We start from the raw sequence: 15,915 nt of genomic DNA, 5'->3' as shown, positions 1-15,915 counted from the left end.
CAGCAGGCGTCAGGAGTCGGGTTCGAACCCACGACCTCCTGCAGACCAGGCGACGGAGTTGACATCTCCTAGCGACCGTGATGATGATGATAATAACAGAGAGACACGCAAAATCCAAATTTGCACATCGTATCTTTTTAAAACTGAACACAGTTGCTCCTAAGGCACACGACGTCAAGTGGCCAGTAGAGTTATCAACTGATGAGAGGGCCGTATCAACGCGTGCCTTGAATGGAGAGAGGCTCTTGTTGAATTGAGAGCTTGGAGGGTAGAGAGATGATGAGGGTGACGGTGATGACGAGGACGGTGATGGGAGGAGTGGATTCCAGAGTGGAGCAGCGCCGAGGGAAGAAGCAGAGAGAGAGAGAAGTGGAGTGACCAGCAGTGTGGTGAGTGAATGTAAGGGTGAGCGAGTAAGTGGTGAGTGCATGGGTGGGTGAGCGGGTGAGTAATTGTGTGAGTAGGTGGGTGAGTGAGTGAATGGATGGATGGATGAATTAATGTATGGGTGAGTAGATGGTAAGTGAATGGGTGGGTAAGCAGGTGAGTAATTGTGAGTAGATCGGTGAGTGAGTGCGTGATTGGGTAGGTGAATGGGTGGGTGAGTGAATGGATGGGTGAATTAATGGATGGGTGAGTAGATGGTGAGTGAATGGGTGGGTAAGTGGTGAGTAATTGTGTGAGTAGATGGGTGAGTGAGTGAATGGATGGATGGATGAATTAATGTATGGGTGAGTAGATGGTAAGTGAATGGGTGGGTAAGCAGGTGAGTAATTGTGTGAGTAGATCGGTGAGTGAGTGCGTGATTGGGTAGGACCGGTAGGTGAATGGGTGGGTGAGTGAATGGATGGGTGAATTAATGTATGGGTGAGTAGATGATGAGGGAATGGGTGGGTAAGCGGGTGAGTAATTGTGTGAGTAGATGGGTGAGTCTGTGTATGATTGTGTGGGTGGGTGAGTGAATGAATGGGTAAGTGAATGGTTGAGTGAATGAGTGGGTGAGTGAGTGGGTGAGTGTGTGTATGGGTGAGTGGGTGAGTGGATGTATGGGTGAGTGAGTGTATGGGTGAGTGAGTGTATGGGTGAGTGAGTGGGTGAGTGAGTGGGTAAGTATGTGTATGGGTAAGTGGATGAGTGAGTGAGTGTATGGGTGAGTGTATGGGTGAGTGAGTGGGTGAGTGTCTGTATGTATGGGTGAGTGAGTGTATGGGTGAGTGAGTGTATGGGTGAGTGGGTGAGTGTGTGTATGGGTAAGTGGGTGAGTGAGTGTATGGGTGAGTGTATGGGTGAGTGAGTGTATGGGTGAGTGAGTGCATGGGTGAGTGAGTGGGTGAGTGTGTGTATGGGTAAGTGGGTGAGTGAGTGTATGGGTGCGTGTATGGGTGAGTGAGTGGGTGAGTGTCTGTATGGGTGAGTGAGTGGGTGAGTGTATGGGTGGGTGAGTGTATGGGTGAGTGAGTGTATGGGTGAGTGAGTGTATGGGTGAGTGAGTGGGTGAGTGAGTGGGTGAGTGTGTGTATGGGTAAGTGGGTAAGTGAGTGTATGGGTGAGTGAGTGGGTGAGTGTCTGTATGGGTGAGTGAGTGAGTGGGTGAGTGTCTGTATGGGTGAGTGAGTGGGTGAGTGTCTGTATGGGTGAGTGAGTGAGTGGGTGAGTGAGTGTGTGTATGGGTAAGTGGGTAAGTGAGTGTATGGGTGAGTGTATGGGTGAGTGAGTGTCTGTATGGGTGAGTGAGTGGGTGAGTGTATGGGTGGGTGAGTGTATGGGTGAGTGAGTGTATGGGTGAGTGAGTGAGTGTATGGGTGAGTGAGTGGGTGAGTGAGTGGGTGAGTGTGTGTATGGGTAAGTGGGTAAGTGAGTGTATGGGTGAGTGAGTGGGTGAGTGTCTGTATGGGTGAGTGTATGGGTGAGTGAGTGTCTGTATGGGTGAGTGGGTGAGTGTCTGTATGAGTGAGTGAGTGAGTGGGTGAGTGTCTGTATGGGTGAGTGAGTGGGTGAGTGTCTGTATGGGTGAGTGAGTGGGTGAGTGAGTGGGTGAGTGTGTGTATGGGTAAGTGGGTAAGTGAGTGTATGGGTGAGTGGGTGAGTGAGTGTCTGTATGGGTGAGTGAGTGGGTGAGTGTCTCTATGAGTGAGTGAGTGGGTGAGTGTGTGTATGGGTAAGTGGGTAAGTGAGTGTATGGGTGAGTGAGCGGGTGAGTGAGTGTATGGGTGAGTGTATGGGTGAGTGAGTGTCTGTATGGGTGAGTGAGTGAGTGGGTGAGTGAGTGTATGGGTGAGTGGGTGGGTGAGTGTCTGTATGAGTGAGTGTATGGGTGAGTGAGTGTCTGTATGGGTGAGTGAGTGGGTGAGTGTCTGTATGGGTGAGTGAGCGGGTGAGTGAGTGTATGGGTGAGTGTATGGGTGAGTGAGTGTCTGTATGGGTGAGTGAGTGGGTGAGTGTCTGTATGGGTGAGTGAGTGTATGGGTGAGTGAGCGGGTGAGTGAGTGTATGGGTGAGTGAGTGTCTGTATGGGTGAGTGAGTGGGTGAGTGTCTGTATGGGTGAGTGAGTGATCGCTGGCGACCGAGTCTTCGACAAGGTTCCGGAGTAGTAGGAGTAAAGTTCTCAGCAACTGTGACCGTGCACGTAGCGATAGAATAGCAATCTCAACACCCTCACCAGCGGCACCGACAAACGAGCAGTGAAGAGCGCTCCTCGTGAAGATGTCGCCTCGCTTACAAGGCAAACGTGAGCGTCTCTCTATGGGGCCGTCCATAAATGACGTCACGCACCTTGGGGGGGGGGGAGGGGTCAGACATTTGTGACGATGTGTGACGAGGGGCGGGGGGGGGGTTTGAGAAATGTGACGTCGCATCAAAATGCGCAACTTTAAATAAGTATAGACAACACGTTCTACTTAATTAAATAGACTTTTTAATAAATGTTTCTCCTACAACATCAGAGTGCAGCGCCACATTAAATACGCACTACAATGACAATAGTTTAAAGCGATTTGAAGTATGTTCAATATTTTTTGGGTGGGGGGGGCAGAACTTTGTGACGTCATATTTGAGGAGGGAGTCTGACGTTTTGTGACGCCGTGTGACAAAGGGGGGTCAAAAATCGTCCAAAATCGCGTGACGTCATTTATGGACGGCCCCTATGGCGAGGAGGGGGGGGATGAGCGGCACCACGACCGGGAATTGCTGGGACGAGCCTCTCTGGCCTCGTGGTGCCGCTGACTCAACACCGCTAGCGCCACCTGGCGGACAGAGCTGTCTCACTCATCATAAAGATCCCCCATATAGCCTTTACAGACTGTAGGGGCAAGTGCTGTTAGCGAGCACCTATGAAGGCCGGAACGGTACACGAGGGGGTGGGTGGCCAGCACCACGCCCGACCGCCTTTGTCTCCCTAGTGGCAATGTTTACACACCGCACCAGGTACTCATTTGAGGCTGAGTCGACCTAGGGGAGGCCCAGGACCGGTTCAGATAATCGTCATTGGTATTGGTATTGGCCGTGAGCGGGATTCGAACCCGTGTTGCCGGGTTCATAGCGCAGCGCGCTAACCGCTACGCCACCGCTCCCCTCTCACGCATCATGCACACAGTCACACACGAAGGCGACGTTACATAAACACACGCAACTCCCAATGTGGAGGTGGCACGGGTGGGGGGTGGCACGGGTGGGGGCACGGGTAGGGGGGCACGGGTGGGCGGGCACCGGTAGGAGGGGCACGGGTAGGGTGGTGGCATGGGTGGGGGGGCACGGGTGGGGGCACGGGTGGTGGGGGGCACAGGTGGGGTGCATGGGGGGGGGCAGACTTACCGCCCCCCCCCCCCTGTTACACCATAAGCACCATCGTCACCTCCGATGAGCACGCTTAGCTACGCGTGGTGCAGACGCATCACTGCAACCACCACCATCACCATCACCACCACCATCACCACCACCATCACCACCACCATCATCACCACCATCACCACCACCATCATCACCACCACCACCACCACCATCATCACCATCTCCATCACCACCACCATCACCACCATCACCACCACCACCATCATCACCACCACCATCATCACAACCACCACCACCATCATCACCACCACCACCATCATCACCACCACCATCACCACCACCATCATCACCACCAACACCACCACCACCACGATCATCACCATCATCACCACCACCACCATCACCACCACCATCATCACCAACATCATCATCACCACCACCACCACCACCATCATCACCACCATCATCATCACCACCTCCATCACCACCACCGCCGCCGCAATCAGCAGCGGCAACAACGAATGTTTGTCTTCCCAGTGTGAATTGAAACAATTAAACCTCAACACCACTAACTAACCACCAACAACCAACCACCACCACCACCCCCTGTGACATCAATAATTCACCACGCGGCCTTGATCCGTGCTGTTTCTAGGCGTCGTTCAATTATTCATCGCATCAATATTGTTATAGAGCTTGATGCAATTAGGGGAGGGGTTCGCGGCGGGGGGAGGGGCAGTGGGGGGTGGGGGCAATGGACAGGGTGGGAGGGGGGTGAGGAGGAATGGGGGGGGTGCCAGGTCGATCCCGACCCTGACGCCTGCTGCTGTATATTTGGAGTTTGCGTTTCTCTCTCTCATCATCATCATCACGGTGGCTAGGAGATGTTAACTACCTCGCCTTGTCTACAGGAGGTCGTGGGTTCGATCCCGACCCTGACGCCTGCTGCTGTATATTTGGAGTTTGCGGTGTCTCTCTCTCATCATCATCATCACGGTGGCTAGGAGATGTTAACTACCTCGCCTGGTATGCAGGAGGTCGTGGGTTCGATCCAGACCCTGACGCCTGCTGCTGTATATTTGGAGTTTGCGTGTCTCTCTCTCTCTCTCATCATCATCACGGTGGTTAGGAGATGTTAACTACCTTGCCTGGTCTACAGGAGGTCGTGGGTTCGATCCCGGCCCTGACGCCTGCTGCTGTAAATTTGGAGTCTGCGTGTGTCTCTCTCTCATCATCACAGTGGCTAGCAGATGTTAACTACCTGGCCTGGTATACAAGAGGGCGTTGGTTCGATCCCGACCCTGACGCCTGCTGTGTATTTGGAGTTTGCGTGTCTCTCTCCCCGTGGTCGCGTGTAATTTTCTCCGGGTCTTCAGGGTTTTCCCCTCCACATTTAGAGTCAAACATCACGCGTTTAGAGTATTTGGCAGCCGCTTTATATGTCCACGTGGTAAGCCGCTTCGTTGAGTTCTCGTTTGTGGCCAAGTCGCTTCTGAAAAAGAGCTACTTAGCTTGGTGAGCCTTACCGGGTATAAAAATAAAAAATATAGTTTTAGTTTTTTTTTATATTCGACCACTCTGTAAATCATTCACACCCCTCTCCCTATCCATCAACGTACAAAAAAATATCCCTCGATTGTGGGGGGGGGGGGGGGGGGTCCTGGGGGGGGAGGGGGTTGTTGTTTTACCATACTTCACCACGCCGGTCAGTGTGGGCTGGTGGAGCTACAGGAGTGGGGGGGGGGGTGTGTCGGATGGGTCAGATATCAGTCGCTTGGAACGACACCGAGAGACACGGAGAGGGTCACGAGGATTAGAGGACACGCGCGTGGCAGAGACACCACCATCGCATTGATGTTGATCCAGCAGTGGATATATGACGATAATTACACGGAGAGACAGCGAGATGGGATCCATCGTGGCATTAGGGGCCGTCCATAAATGACGTTACGCGATTTTGGACGATTTTTGACCACCCCCCCCCTTCGTGACACGGCGTCACAAAAAGTCAGACCCCCCCCCCCCCTCAAATATGACGTCACAAAGCTCTGCCCCCCGCCCCCCCCCCCCCCGCAAAAAAATTAAACATGCTTCAAATCGCTTTAAACTATTGTCATTGTAGTGCGTATTTAATGTGGCGTTGCACTCTGATGTTGTAGGAGAAAACATTTATTAAAAAGTCTATTTCATTAAGTAGAACGTGTTGTCTATATTTATTTAAAGTTGCGCATTTTGATGTGACGTCACATTTCTCACCCCCCCCCCCTCGTCACACATCGTCACAAATATCTGACCCACCCCCATAGGTGCGTGACGTCATTTATGTACGGCCCCTTACGGGCGCAAGGCACGGGGTATATTAATACGGACCTTCATCTATCAGAGGATAGATCATGGTCGGTGACGACGACGACGACGAGTTACGAGCGAAAGACCACGACCCCCAAGGACTCGAGGTCCAGGGAGGACCGAGATCGGCTCTGCCCACCGTGAACCCACGTCGACCTCCGGCCACAAAGCGGCGCTCTGAGCAAACGTGACCACAGCCTCGTCATGTGTCACGTGACCGCAGCCTCGTAACGTGTCATGATTCCTCATCAACGTGACCACAGCCTCGTCACGCGTCACCGATTCCTCATCAACGTGACCACAGCCTAGTCACGTGTCACCGATTCCTCATCAACGTGACCACAGCCTTGTCACGTGCCACGATTCCTCATCAACGTGACCACAGCCTCGTCACGTGTCACCGATTCCTCATCAACGTGACCACAGCCTCGTCACGTGTCACGATTCCTCCTCAACGTGACCACAGCCTCGTCACGTGTCACCGATTCCTCATCAACGTGACCACAGCCTCGTCACGTGTCACGATTCCTCATCAACGTGACCACAGCCTTGTCACGTGCCACGATTCCTCATCAACGTGGCTACAGCCTTGTCACGTGTCACCGATTCCTCATCAACGTGACCACAGCCTCGTCACGTGCCACCGATTCCTCATCAACGTGACCACAGCCTCGTCACGTGCCACCGATTCCTCATCAACGTGACCACAGCCTCGTCACGTGTCACGATTCCTCATCAACGTGACCACAGCCTCGTCACGTGCCACCGATTCCTCATCAACGTGACCACAGCCTCGTCACGTGCCCGGATCCCTCATCAACGTGACCACAGCCTCGTCACGTGCCACGATTCCTCATCAACGTGACCACAGCCTCGTCACGCGTCACCGATTCCTCATCAACGTGACCACAGCCTCGTCACGTGCCACGATTCCTCATCAACGTGACCAGCGGTGCCGGGGGTGAAACAAAACCGGCTCCGAGTGGAAAATCCGTAATCGTTGCTGGCGCGCGCCGGTCGCGTTTGGAGTTTGATTCGATGGATCGATCGAGCAGGAGGAGTTTAAAAGTCCGTTAGGGTCATATGGAGGAGGTCGAGGTCAATTGGGATTCAGTGTTGAATTGGGTCAAGGTTAATTGGGGGGGGGGGGGGGTCAGTGTTGAATTGGTTCAAGGTTAATTGCGGGGTCAGTGTTGAATTGGTTCAACGTTAATTGGGGGCTCAGTGTTGAATTGGTTCAACGTTAATTGGGGGTCAGTGTTGAATTGGTTCAACGTTAATTGGGGGGTCAGTGTTGAATTGGTTCAAGGTTAATTGGGGGGTCAGTGTGGAATTGGTTAAACGTTAATTGGGGGGTCAGTGTTGAATTGGTTCAACGTTAATTGGGGGGGTCAGTGTTGAATTGGTTCAAGGTTAATTGGGGGGTCAGTGTGGAATTGGTTCAAGGTTAATTGGGGGGGGGTCAGTGTTGAATTGGTTCAACGTTAATTGGGGGGTCAGTGTTGAATTGGTTCAAGGTTAATTGGGGGGTCAGTGTGGAATTGGTTCAAGGTTAATTGCGGGGTCAGTGTTGAATTGGTTCAACGTTAATTGGGGGGTCAGTGTTGAATTGGTTCAAGGTTAATTGGGGGGTCAGTGTGGAATTGGTTCAAGGTTAATTGGGGGGTCAGTGTGGAATTGGTTCAAGGTTAATTGGGGGGTCAGTGTTGAATTTGGTCAAGGTTAATTGGGGGATCAGTGTTGAAATTGGTCAAGGTTAATTGGGGGGTCAGTGTTGAATTGGTTCAAGGTTAATTGGGGGGTCAGTGTTGAATTGGTTCAAGGTTAATTGGGGGGTCAGTGTGGAATTGGTTCAAGGTTAATTGGGGGGTCAGTGTGGAATTGGTTCAAGGTTAATTGGGGGGTCAGTGTTGAATTGGGTCAAGGTTAATTGGGGGATCAGTGTTGAAATTGGTCAAGGTTAATTGGGGGATCAGTGTTGAAATTCGTCAAGGTTAATTGGGGGTCAGTGTTGAATTGGTTCAAGGTTAATTGGGGGGTCAGTGTGGAATTGGTTCAAGGTTAATTGGGGGGTCAGTGTGGAATTGGGTCAAGGTTAATTGGGGGGTCAGTGTTGAATTGGGTCAAGGTTAATTGGGGGATCAGTGTTGAAATTGGTGAAGGTTAATTGGGGGATCAGTGTTGAAATTGGTCAAGGTTAATTGGGGGATCAGTGTTGAAATTGGTCAAGGTTAATTGGGGGGTCAGTGTTGAATTGGGTCAAGGTTAATTGCTGTTGCTGCTGTTGGTGCTGTTGGTGCTGTTGCTGCTGTTCATGTTGTTGCTGCTGTTGCTGCTGCTGTTCGTGCTGTTGCTGCTGTTGGTGCTGTTCGTGGTGTTGCTGCTGTTCGTGCTGTTCGTGCTGTTGCTGCTGTTGCTGCTGTTCGTGCTGTTGCAGCTGTTCGTGTTGTTGCAGCTGTTCGTGTTGTTGCTGCTGTTCGTGGTGTTGCTGCTGTTCGTGGTGTTGCTGCTGTTCGTGCTGTTCGTGCTGTTGGTGCTGTTGCTGCTGTTCGTGCTGTTGCAGCTGTTCGTGTTGTTGCTGCTGTTCGTGCTGTTGGTGCTGTTCGTGTTGTTGCTGCTGTTGGTGCTGTTCGTGCTGTTGCAGCTGTTCGTGTTGTTGCTGCTGTTCGTGCTGTTGGTGCTGTTCGTGTTGTTGCTGCTGTTGGTGCTGTTCGTGCTGTTGCTGCTGTTCGTGTTGTTGCTGCTGTTGCTGCTGTTCGTGCTGTTGCTGCTGTTCGTGCTGTTCGTGCTGTTGCTGCTGTTCGTGGTGTTGCTGCTGTTCGTGCTGTTCGTGCTGTTGCTGCTGTTCGTGCTGTTCGTGCTGTTGCTGCTGTTCGTGCTGTTCGTGCTGTTGCTGCTGTTCGTGGTGTTGCTGCTGTTCGTGCTGTTCGTGCTGTTGCTGCTGTTCGTGTTGTTCGTGCTGTTGGTGCTGTTGCTGCTGTTCGTGCTGTTCGTGGTGTTGCTGCTGTTCGTGCTGTTCGTGCTGTTGGTGCTGTTGCTGCTGTTCGTGCTGTTGCAGCTGTTCGTGTTGTTGCTGCTGTTCGTGCTGTTGGTGCTGTTCGTGTTGTTGCTGCTGTTGGTGCTGTTCGTGCTGTTGCTGCTGTTCGTGTTGTTGCTGCTGTTGGTGCTGTTCGTGCTGTTGCTGCTGTTCGTGCTGTTGCTGCTGTTCGTGGTGTTGCTGCTGTTGGTGCTGTTCGTGCTGTTGCTGCTGTTCGTGCTGTTGCTGCTGTTGGTGCTGTCCGTGCTGTTGCTGCTGTTCGTGTTGTTGCTGCTGTTCGTGTTGTTGCTGCTGTTCGTGCTGTTCGTGCTGTTGCAGCTGTTCGTGTTGTTGCTGCTGTTGGTGCTGTTCGTGTTGTTGCTGCTGTTCGTGGTGTTGCTGCTGTTCGTGCTGTTCGTGCTGTTGCAGCTGTTCGTGTTGTTGCTGCTGTTGGTGCTGTTCGTGTTGTTGCTGCTGTTCGTGCTGTTGCTGCTGTTGGTGCTGTTCGTGCTGTTGCTGCTGTTGCTGCTGTTGCTGCTGTTGCTGCTGTTCGTGCTGTTGCTGCTGTTGGTGCTGTTCGTGCTGTTGCTGCTGTTGGTGCTGTTGCTGCTGTTGGTGCTGTTCGTGCTGTTCGTGCTGTTGCAGCTGTTCGTGTTGTTGCTGCTGTTGGTGCTGTTCGTGTTGTTGCTGCTGTTGGTGCTGTTGCTGCTGTTCGTGCTGTTGCTGCTGTTCGTGCTGTTGCTGCTGTTGGTGCTGTTCGTGCTGTTGCTGCTGTTCGTGTTGTTGCTGCTGTTCGTGCTGTTCGTGCTGTTGCTGCTGTTCGTGCTGTTGCTGCTGTTCGTGTTGTTGCTGCTGTTGGTGCTGTTCGTGCTGTTGCTGCTGTTGTTGCTGTTGCTGCTGTTGCTGTTGCTGCTGTTCGTGTTGTTGCTGCTGTTGGTGCTGTTCGTGCTGTTGCTGCTGTTGGTGCTGTTGCTGCTGTTCGTGCTGTTGCTGCTGTTCGTGTTGTTGCTGCTGTTGGTGCTGTTCGTGCTGTTGCTGCTGTTGCTGCTGTTGCTGCTGTTCGTGTTGTTGCTGCTGTTGCTGCTGTTCGTGCTGTTGCTGCTGTTCGTGTTGTTGCTGCTGTTGGTGCTGTTCGTGCTGTTGCTGCTGTTGGTGCTGTTGGTGCTGTTCGTGCTGTTGCTGCTGTTCGTGCTGTTGCTGCTGTTGGTGCTGTTGGTGCTGTTGGTGCTGTTCGTGCTGTTGCTGCTGTTCGTGCTGTTGCTGCTGTTGGTGCTGTTCGTGCTGTTGCTGCTGTTCGTGCTGTTGCTGCTGTTCGTGCTGTTGCTGCTGTTGCTGCTGTTGCTGCTGTTCGTGTTGTTGCTGCTGTTGGTGCTGTTCGTGTTGTTGCTGCTGTTGGTGCTGTTGCTGCTGTTGGTGCTGTTCGTGCTGTTGCTGCTGTTCGTGCTGTTGCTGCTGTTGGTGCTGTTCGTGCTGTTGCTGCTGTTGGTGCTGTTGCTGCTGTTGCTGCTGTTGGTGCTGTTCGTGCTGTTGCTGCTGTTCGTGCTGTTGCTGCTGTTGGTGCTGTTCGTGCTGTTGCTGCTGTTCGTGTTGTTGCTGCTGTTGGTGCTGTTCGTGTTGTTGCTGCTGTTGGTGCTGTTGCTGCTGTTGGTGCTGTTCGTGCTGTTGCTGCTGTTGGTGCTGTTGCTGCTGTTGGTGCTGTTCGTGCTGTTGCTGCTGTTGGTGCTGTTGCTGCTGTTGGTGCTGTTCGTGCTGTTGCTGCTGTTGGTGCTGTTGCTGCTGTTGGTGCTGTTGCTGCTGTTGGTGCTGTTCGTGCTGTTGCTGCTGTTGGTGCTGTTGCTGCTGTTGGTGCTGTTCGTGCTGTTGCTGCTGTTGGTGCTGTTGCTGCTGTTGGTGCTGTTGCTGCTGTTGGTGCTGTTCGTGCTGTTGCTGCTGTTGGTGCTGTTGCTGCTGTTGGTGCTGTTCGTGCTGTTGCTGCTGTTGGTGCTGTTGCTGCTGTTGCTGCTGTTGGTGCTGTTGCTGCTGTTGGTGCTGTTCGTGCTGTTGGTGCTGTTGCTGCTGTTGCTGCTGTTCGTGCTGTTGCTGCTGTTGGTGCTGTTCGTGTTGTTGCTGCTGTTGGTGCTGTTCGTGCTGTTGCTGCTGTTGCTGCTGTTCGTGCTGTTGCTGCTGTTGGTGCTGTTCGTGCTGTTGGTGCTGTTGGTGCTGTTCGTGCTGTTGCTGCTGTTGGTGCTGTTCGTGCTGTTGCTGCTGTTGGTGCTGTTCGTGCTGTTGCTGCTGTTGCTGCTGTTGGTGCTGTTGCTGCTGTTGCTGCTGTTCGTGCTGTTGGTACTGTTGCTGCTGTTGCTGCTGTTCGTGCTGTTGCTGCTGTTGGTGCTGTTCGTGTTGTTGCTGCTGTTGGTGCTGTTCGTGCTGTTGCTGCTGTTGCTGCTGTTGGTGCTGTTCGTGTTGTTGCTGCTGTTGGTGCTGTTCGTGCTGTTGCTGCTGTTGCTGCTGTTCGTGCTGTTGCTGCTGTTGGTGCTGTTCGTGCTGTTGGTGCTGTTGGTGCTGTTCGTGCTGTTGCTGCTGTTGGTGCTGTTGCTGCTGTTGCTGCTGTTGGTGCTGTTGCTGCTGTTGCTGCTGTTCGTGCTGTTGGTGCTGTTGCTGCTGTTGCTGCTGTTCGTGCTGTTGCTGCTGTTGGTGCTGTTCGTGTTGTTGCTGCTGTTGGTGCTGTTCGTGCTGTTGCTGCTGTTGCTGCTGTTCGTGCTGTTGCTGCTGTTGCTGCTGTTCGTGTTGTTGCTGCTGTTGGTGCTGTTCGTGTTGTTGCTGCTGTTGGTGCTGTTGCTGCTGTTGGTGCTGTTCGTGCTGTTGCTGCTGTTCGTGCTGTTCGTGTTGTTGCTGCTGTTGGTGCTGTTCGTGCTGTTGCTGCTGTTGCTGCTGTTCGTGCTGTTGCTGCTGTTGCTGCTGTTCGTGCTGTTCGTGCTGTTGTCGCAGCTCCTCCCGTGGCCTCGGCTCTGCGGGAGACAATCGCAGGAAGCGAGTTTGGGTGCAGCCAGGGAACGCGACCATCCCCCCCACCTCCCCCTCCTGGCCCTCCCCCTCGCTCGCAGAGGCGCGAGTCACGAGACGCGAGAGGCAGGAAAAGCAACAGGAGAGAGGCAGAGAGACGGGCAGAGTGGTAAGGAGAGAGATGGGGGGGGGGGGGGTAGAGAGTGGGAGAGACGGGGGGAAGAGAGAGAGTAAGAAGGGCTGCGTGCAGAACGATAGAGAGCGAAAGAGTGAGCGAAAGATGTGAGCGAGAGAGTGAGCGAGAGAGTGAGCGAGAGAGTGAGCGAGAGAGTGAGCGAGAGAGTGACCGAGAGAGTGCGCGAGAGAGTGAGCGAAAGAGTGAGCGAGAGAGTGACCGAGAGAGTGAGCGAGAGAGTGAGCGAGAGAGTGAGAGAGTGAACGAGAGGTGGGGGTTTACATAAAGCAAAGTTATAAAAAAAATTAGGAAATGATGAACGAAGCAAAGTGCCGTCTACACCGAGCATCTTCTTGTTTCCACTGATCGTAGAAAAAAGAGAGAGTGGGGGAGAGCAGAGGGATAGTGAGATGGAGAGAGATGCAGATTTATTGAGAGTGGTATGGAGAGGGGGGGGGCTTGATAGTGGTATGGGGAGAGAGCGGCAGGGAGGGAGAGTGGGAGAGAGTTGTATGGAGTGAGAGAGTGAGGCAGGGAGAGAGAGTGAGAGAGAGAGTTCTAGAGAGAGAGAGGCAGGGAGAGAGAGTGAGAGAGAGAGGCAGGGAGAGAGAGTTCTAGAGAGAGAGAGGCAGGGAGAGAGAGTTCTAGAGAGAGAGAGAGGCAGGGAGGGAGAGTGGGAGAGAGAGAGGGACAGGGAGGGAGAGTGGGAGAGAGAGGCAGGGAGGGAGAGTGGGTGAGAGAGAGAGAGGCAGGGAGGGAGAGTGGGAGAGAGAGAGGGACAGGGAGGGAGAGTGGGAGAGAGAGAGGGACAGGGAGGGAGAGTGGGTGAGAGAGAGAGAGGCAGGGAGGGAGAGTGGGAGAGAGAGGTGCAGGGAGGGAGAGTGGGAGAGAGAGGCAGGGAGGGAGAGTGGGAGAGAGAGTTCTAGAGAGAGAGAGAGGTGCAGGGAGGGAGAGTGGGAGAGAAAGAGAGAGGCAGGGAGGGAGAGTGGGAGAGAGAGGGGGGCAGGGAGGGAGAGTGGGAGAGAAAGAGAGGGGGGCAGGGAGGGAGAGTGGAGAGAGAGAGAGGGGGGCAGGGAGGGAGAGTGGGAGAGAGAGAGAGGGGGGCAGGAGGGAGAGTGGGAGAGAGAGAGGGGGGGGCAGGGAGGGAGAGTGGGAGAGAAAGAGAGAGGCAGGGAGGGAGAGTGGGAGAGAGGAGAGGGGGGCAGGGAGGGGGAGAGTGGGAGAGAGAGAGGGGGGGGCAGGGAGGGAGAGTGGGAGAGAGAGAGGGGGGGGCAGGAGGGAGAGTGGGAGAGAGAGAGGGGGGGGCAGGGAGGGAGAGTGGGAGAGAGAGAGGGGGGGCAGGGAGGGAGAGTGGGAGAGAGAGAGGGGGGGGCAGGGAGGGAGAGTGGGAGAGAGAGAGGGGGGGGCAGGGAGGGAGAGTGGGAGAGAAGAGAGAGGCAGGGAGGGAGAGTGGGAGAGAGAGAGAGGGGGGCAGGGAGGGAGAGTGGAGAGAGAGAGGGGGGGCAGGGAGGGAGAGTGGGAGAGAGAGTTCTAGAGAAAGAGAGAGGCAGGGAGGGAGAGTGGGAGAGAAAGAGAGAGGCAGGGAGGGAGAGTGGGAGAGAGAGAGGGGGGGGCAGGGAGGGAGAGTGGGAGAGAGAGAGGGGGGGCAGGGAGGGAGAGTGGGAAGAGAGAGAGGGGGGGCAGGGAGGGAGAGTGGGAGAGAGAGAGAGGGGGGCAGGGAGGGAGAGTGGGAGAGAGAGAGGGGGGCAGGGAGGGAGAGTGGGAGAGAGAGAGGGGGGGCACGAGGAAGAGTGGGAGAGAGAGAGGGGGGGGCAGGGAGGGAGAGTGGGAGAGAGAGAGGGGGGCAGGGAGGGAGAGTGGGAGAGAGAGAGGGGGGGGCAGGGAGGGAGAGTGGGAGAGAGAGAGGGGGGGCAGGGAGGGAGAGTGGGAGAGAAAGAGAGAGGCAGGGAGGGAGAGTGGGAGAGAGAGAGGGGGGGGCAGGGAGGGAGAGTGGGAGAGTGTTTACAGTCCTCACGCGCCGCGTGCGCTGCGCTTCACGCGCGCGATCATCATCGGCATCATCATCATCGTTGTTGATGATGACGCCATTGCTATTTATTTATTATTATATTCTGGTGAGAACACTGGGGCAGGGACGATTCGCTCCCCCACGATTATATCAATTTGTTGCAATCCATAGTGGGGTAACGACGCATTGTTTGACGATGGCTGCGTGTTAGCGGCCTGTAGCGGCTGCAGGGAGCCCACGTTATAAAAAAAAAAACTCCCCACGTGTGAACCCCGCGTGATGTCCCAGGACATTCGCACGCAGAGCGGGAAGGAGGGAAGCCCATCGCTGATTTGGTTCCCATCGAAATATCCTCGGCGCGTCGTTACAGCCCCTCCTGTGACGTCGTCACGACGCGCCGTGACGTCACAAGGGGGGGGGAGGGAGTTGGCAATCGTGGCGGCAAAACCCTCGGCTCGACTCGACGCTTGCGCGCGATGGTGGCAGCAGCAGCAGCTACAGCTGCAGCAGCGGCAGCAGCGGCAGCAGCTACAGCAGCAGCGGCAGCAGCAGCGGCAGCAGCAGCGGCAGCAGCAGCGGCAGCAGCAGCGGCAGCAGCAGCGGCAGCAGCTACAGCAGCAGCGGCATCGGCAGCGGCAGCAGCAGCGGTAGGAGTAGCAGCATCGTCCCGGGGTCCAGGAGCTCGATGCCAATGTGAAGGTCTCCTTCTGCTGCTGCTGCTACTGTCCACGACGAAGAGAGCTTCAGCACAGAGAGAAACAGAGAGTTCGTGTCGTGTCGCTGTGCCTCCTCCTGCTGCGGCTGCTGCTGCTGCTATGGAGGAGGAGGATGGAGGAGGATGGAGGAGGAGGGTGGAGAAGAGGAGGAGGAGGGAGGAGGGATGGAGGAGGAGGAGAAGGGAGGAGGGGGGAGGAGGGGGGAGGAGGAGGAGGGAGGAAGAGGGAGGAGAGGATGGAGGAGGAGGAGGAGGGGGGAGGGAGGGAGGGGGAGGGAGGAGGGGGGGAGGAGGGGGGAGGAGGGGGGAGGAGGAGGGAGAGAGGAGGGAGGAGGAGGAGGGGGAGGATGGGGGAGGAGGAGGGAGGAGGATGGGAGGAGGAGGGAGGAGAGGATGGAGGAGGAGGAGGAGGAGGGGAGGGAGGAGGGGGGAGGAGGGGGGAGGAGGAGGGGAGGAGGAGGGAGGAGGGAGGAGGGAGGAGGAGGGGGGAGGAGGGGGGAGGAGGAGGGAGGAGGGGAGGAGGAGGAGGAGGAGGGAGGAGGAGGGAGGAGAGGAGGAGGGAGGGAGGAGAGGATGGAGGAGGAGGGAGGAGGGGGAGGGAGGAGGGAGGAGGGGAGGAGGAGGAGGAGGAGGAGGGGAGGAGAGGAGGGAGGAGGAGGGGGAGGAGGGGGAGGAGGGGGAGGAGGGGGAGGAGTGAGGGAGGAGGAGGGAGGAGAGGATGGAGGAGGAACGAGGAGGAGGGAGGAGGGGGGAGGAGGGGGGAGGAGGGGGGAGGAGGAGGCGAGGAGGAACTCGAACTGCTAGGAGGAGGGAGGAGGATGGAGAATGAGGAGGGGGAGGGTGGGGAGGAGGGAGGGAGGAGGGGGAGGAGACGGGAGGAGGG

The sequence above is a fragment of the Lampetra fluviatilis genome, chromosome 62 (genome assembly GCF_964198595.1).
Source record: "Lampetra fluviatilis chromosome 62, kcLamFluv1.1, whole genome shotgun sequence".
NCBI classification, from domain to species: domain Eukaryota; kingdom Metazoa; phylum Chordata; class Hyperoartia; order Petromyzontiformes; family Petromyzontidae; genus Lampetra; species Lampetra fluviatilis.
This window is presented reverse-complemented; position numbering follows the sequence as displayed.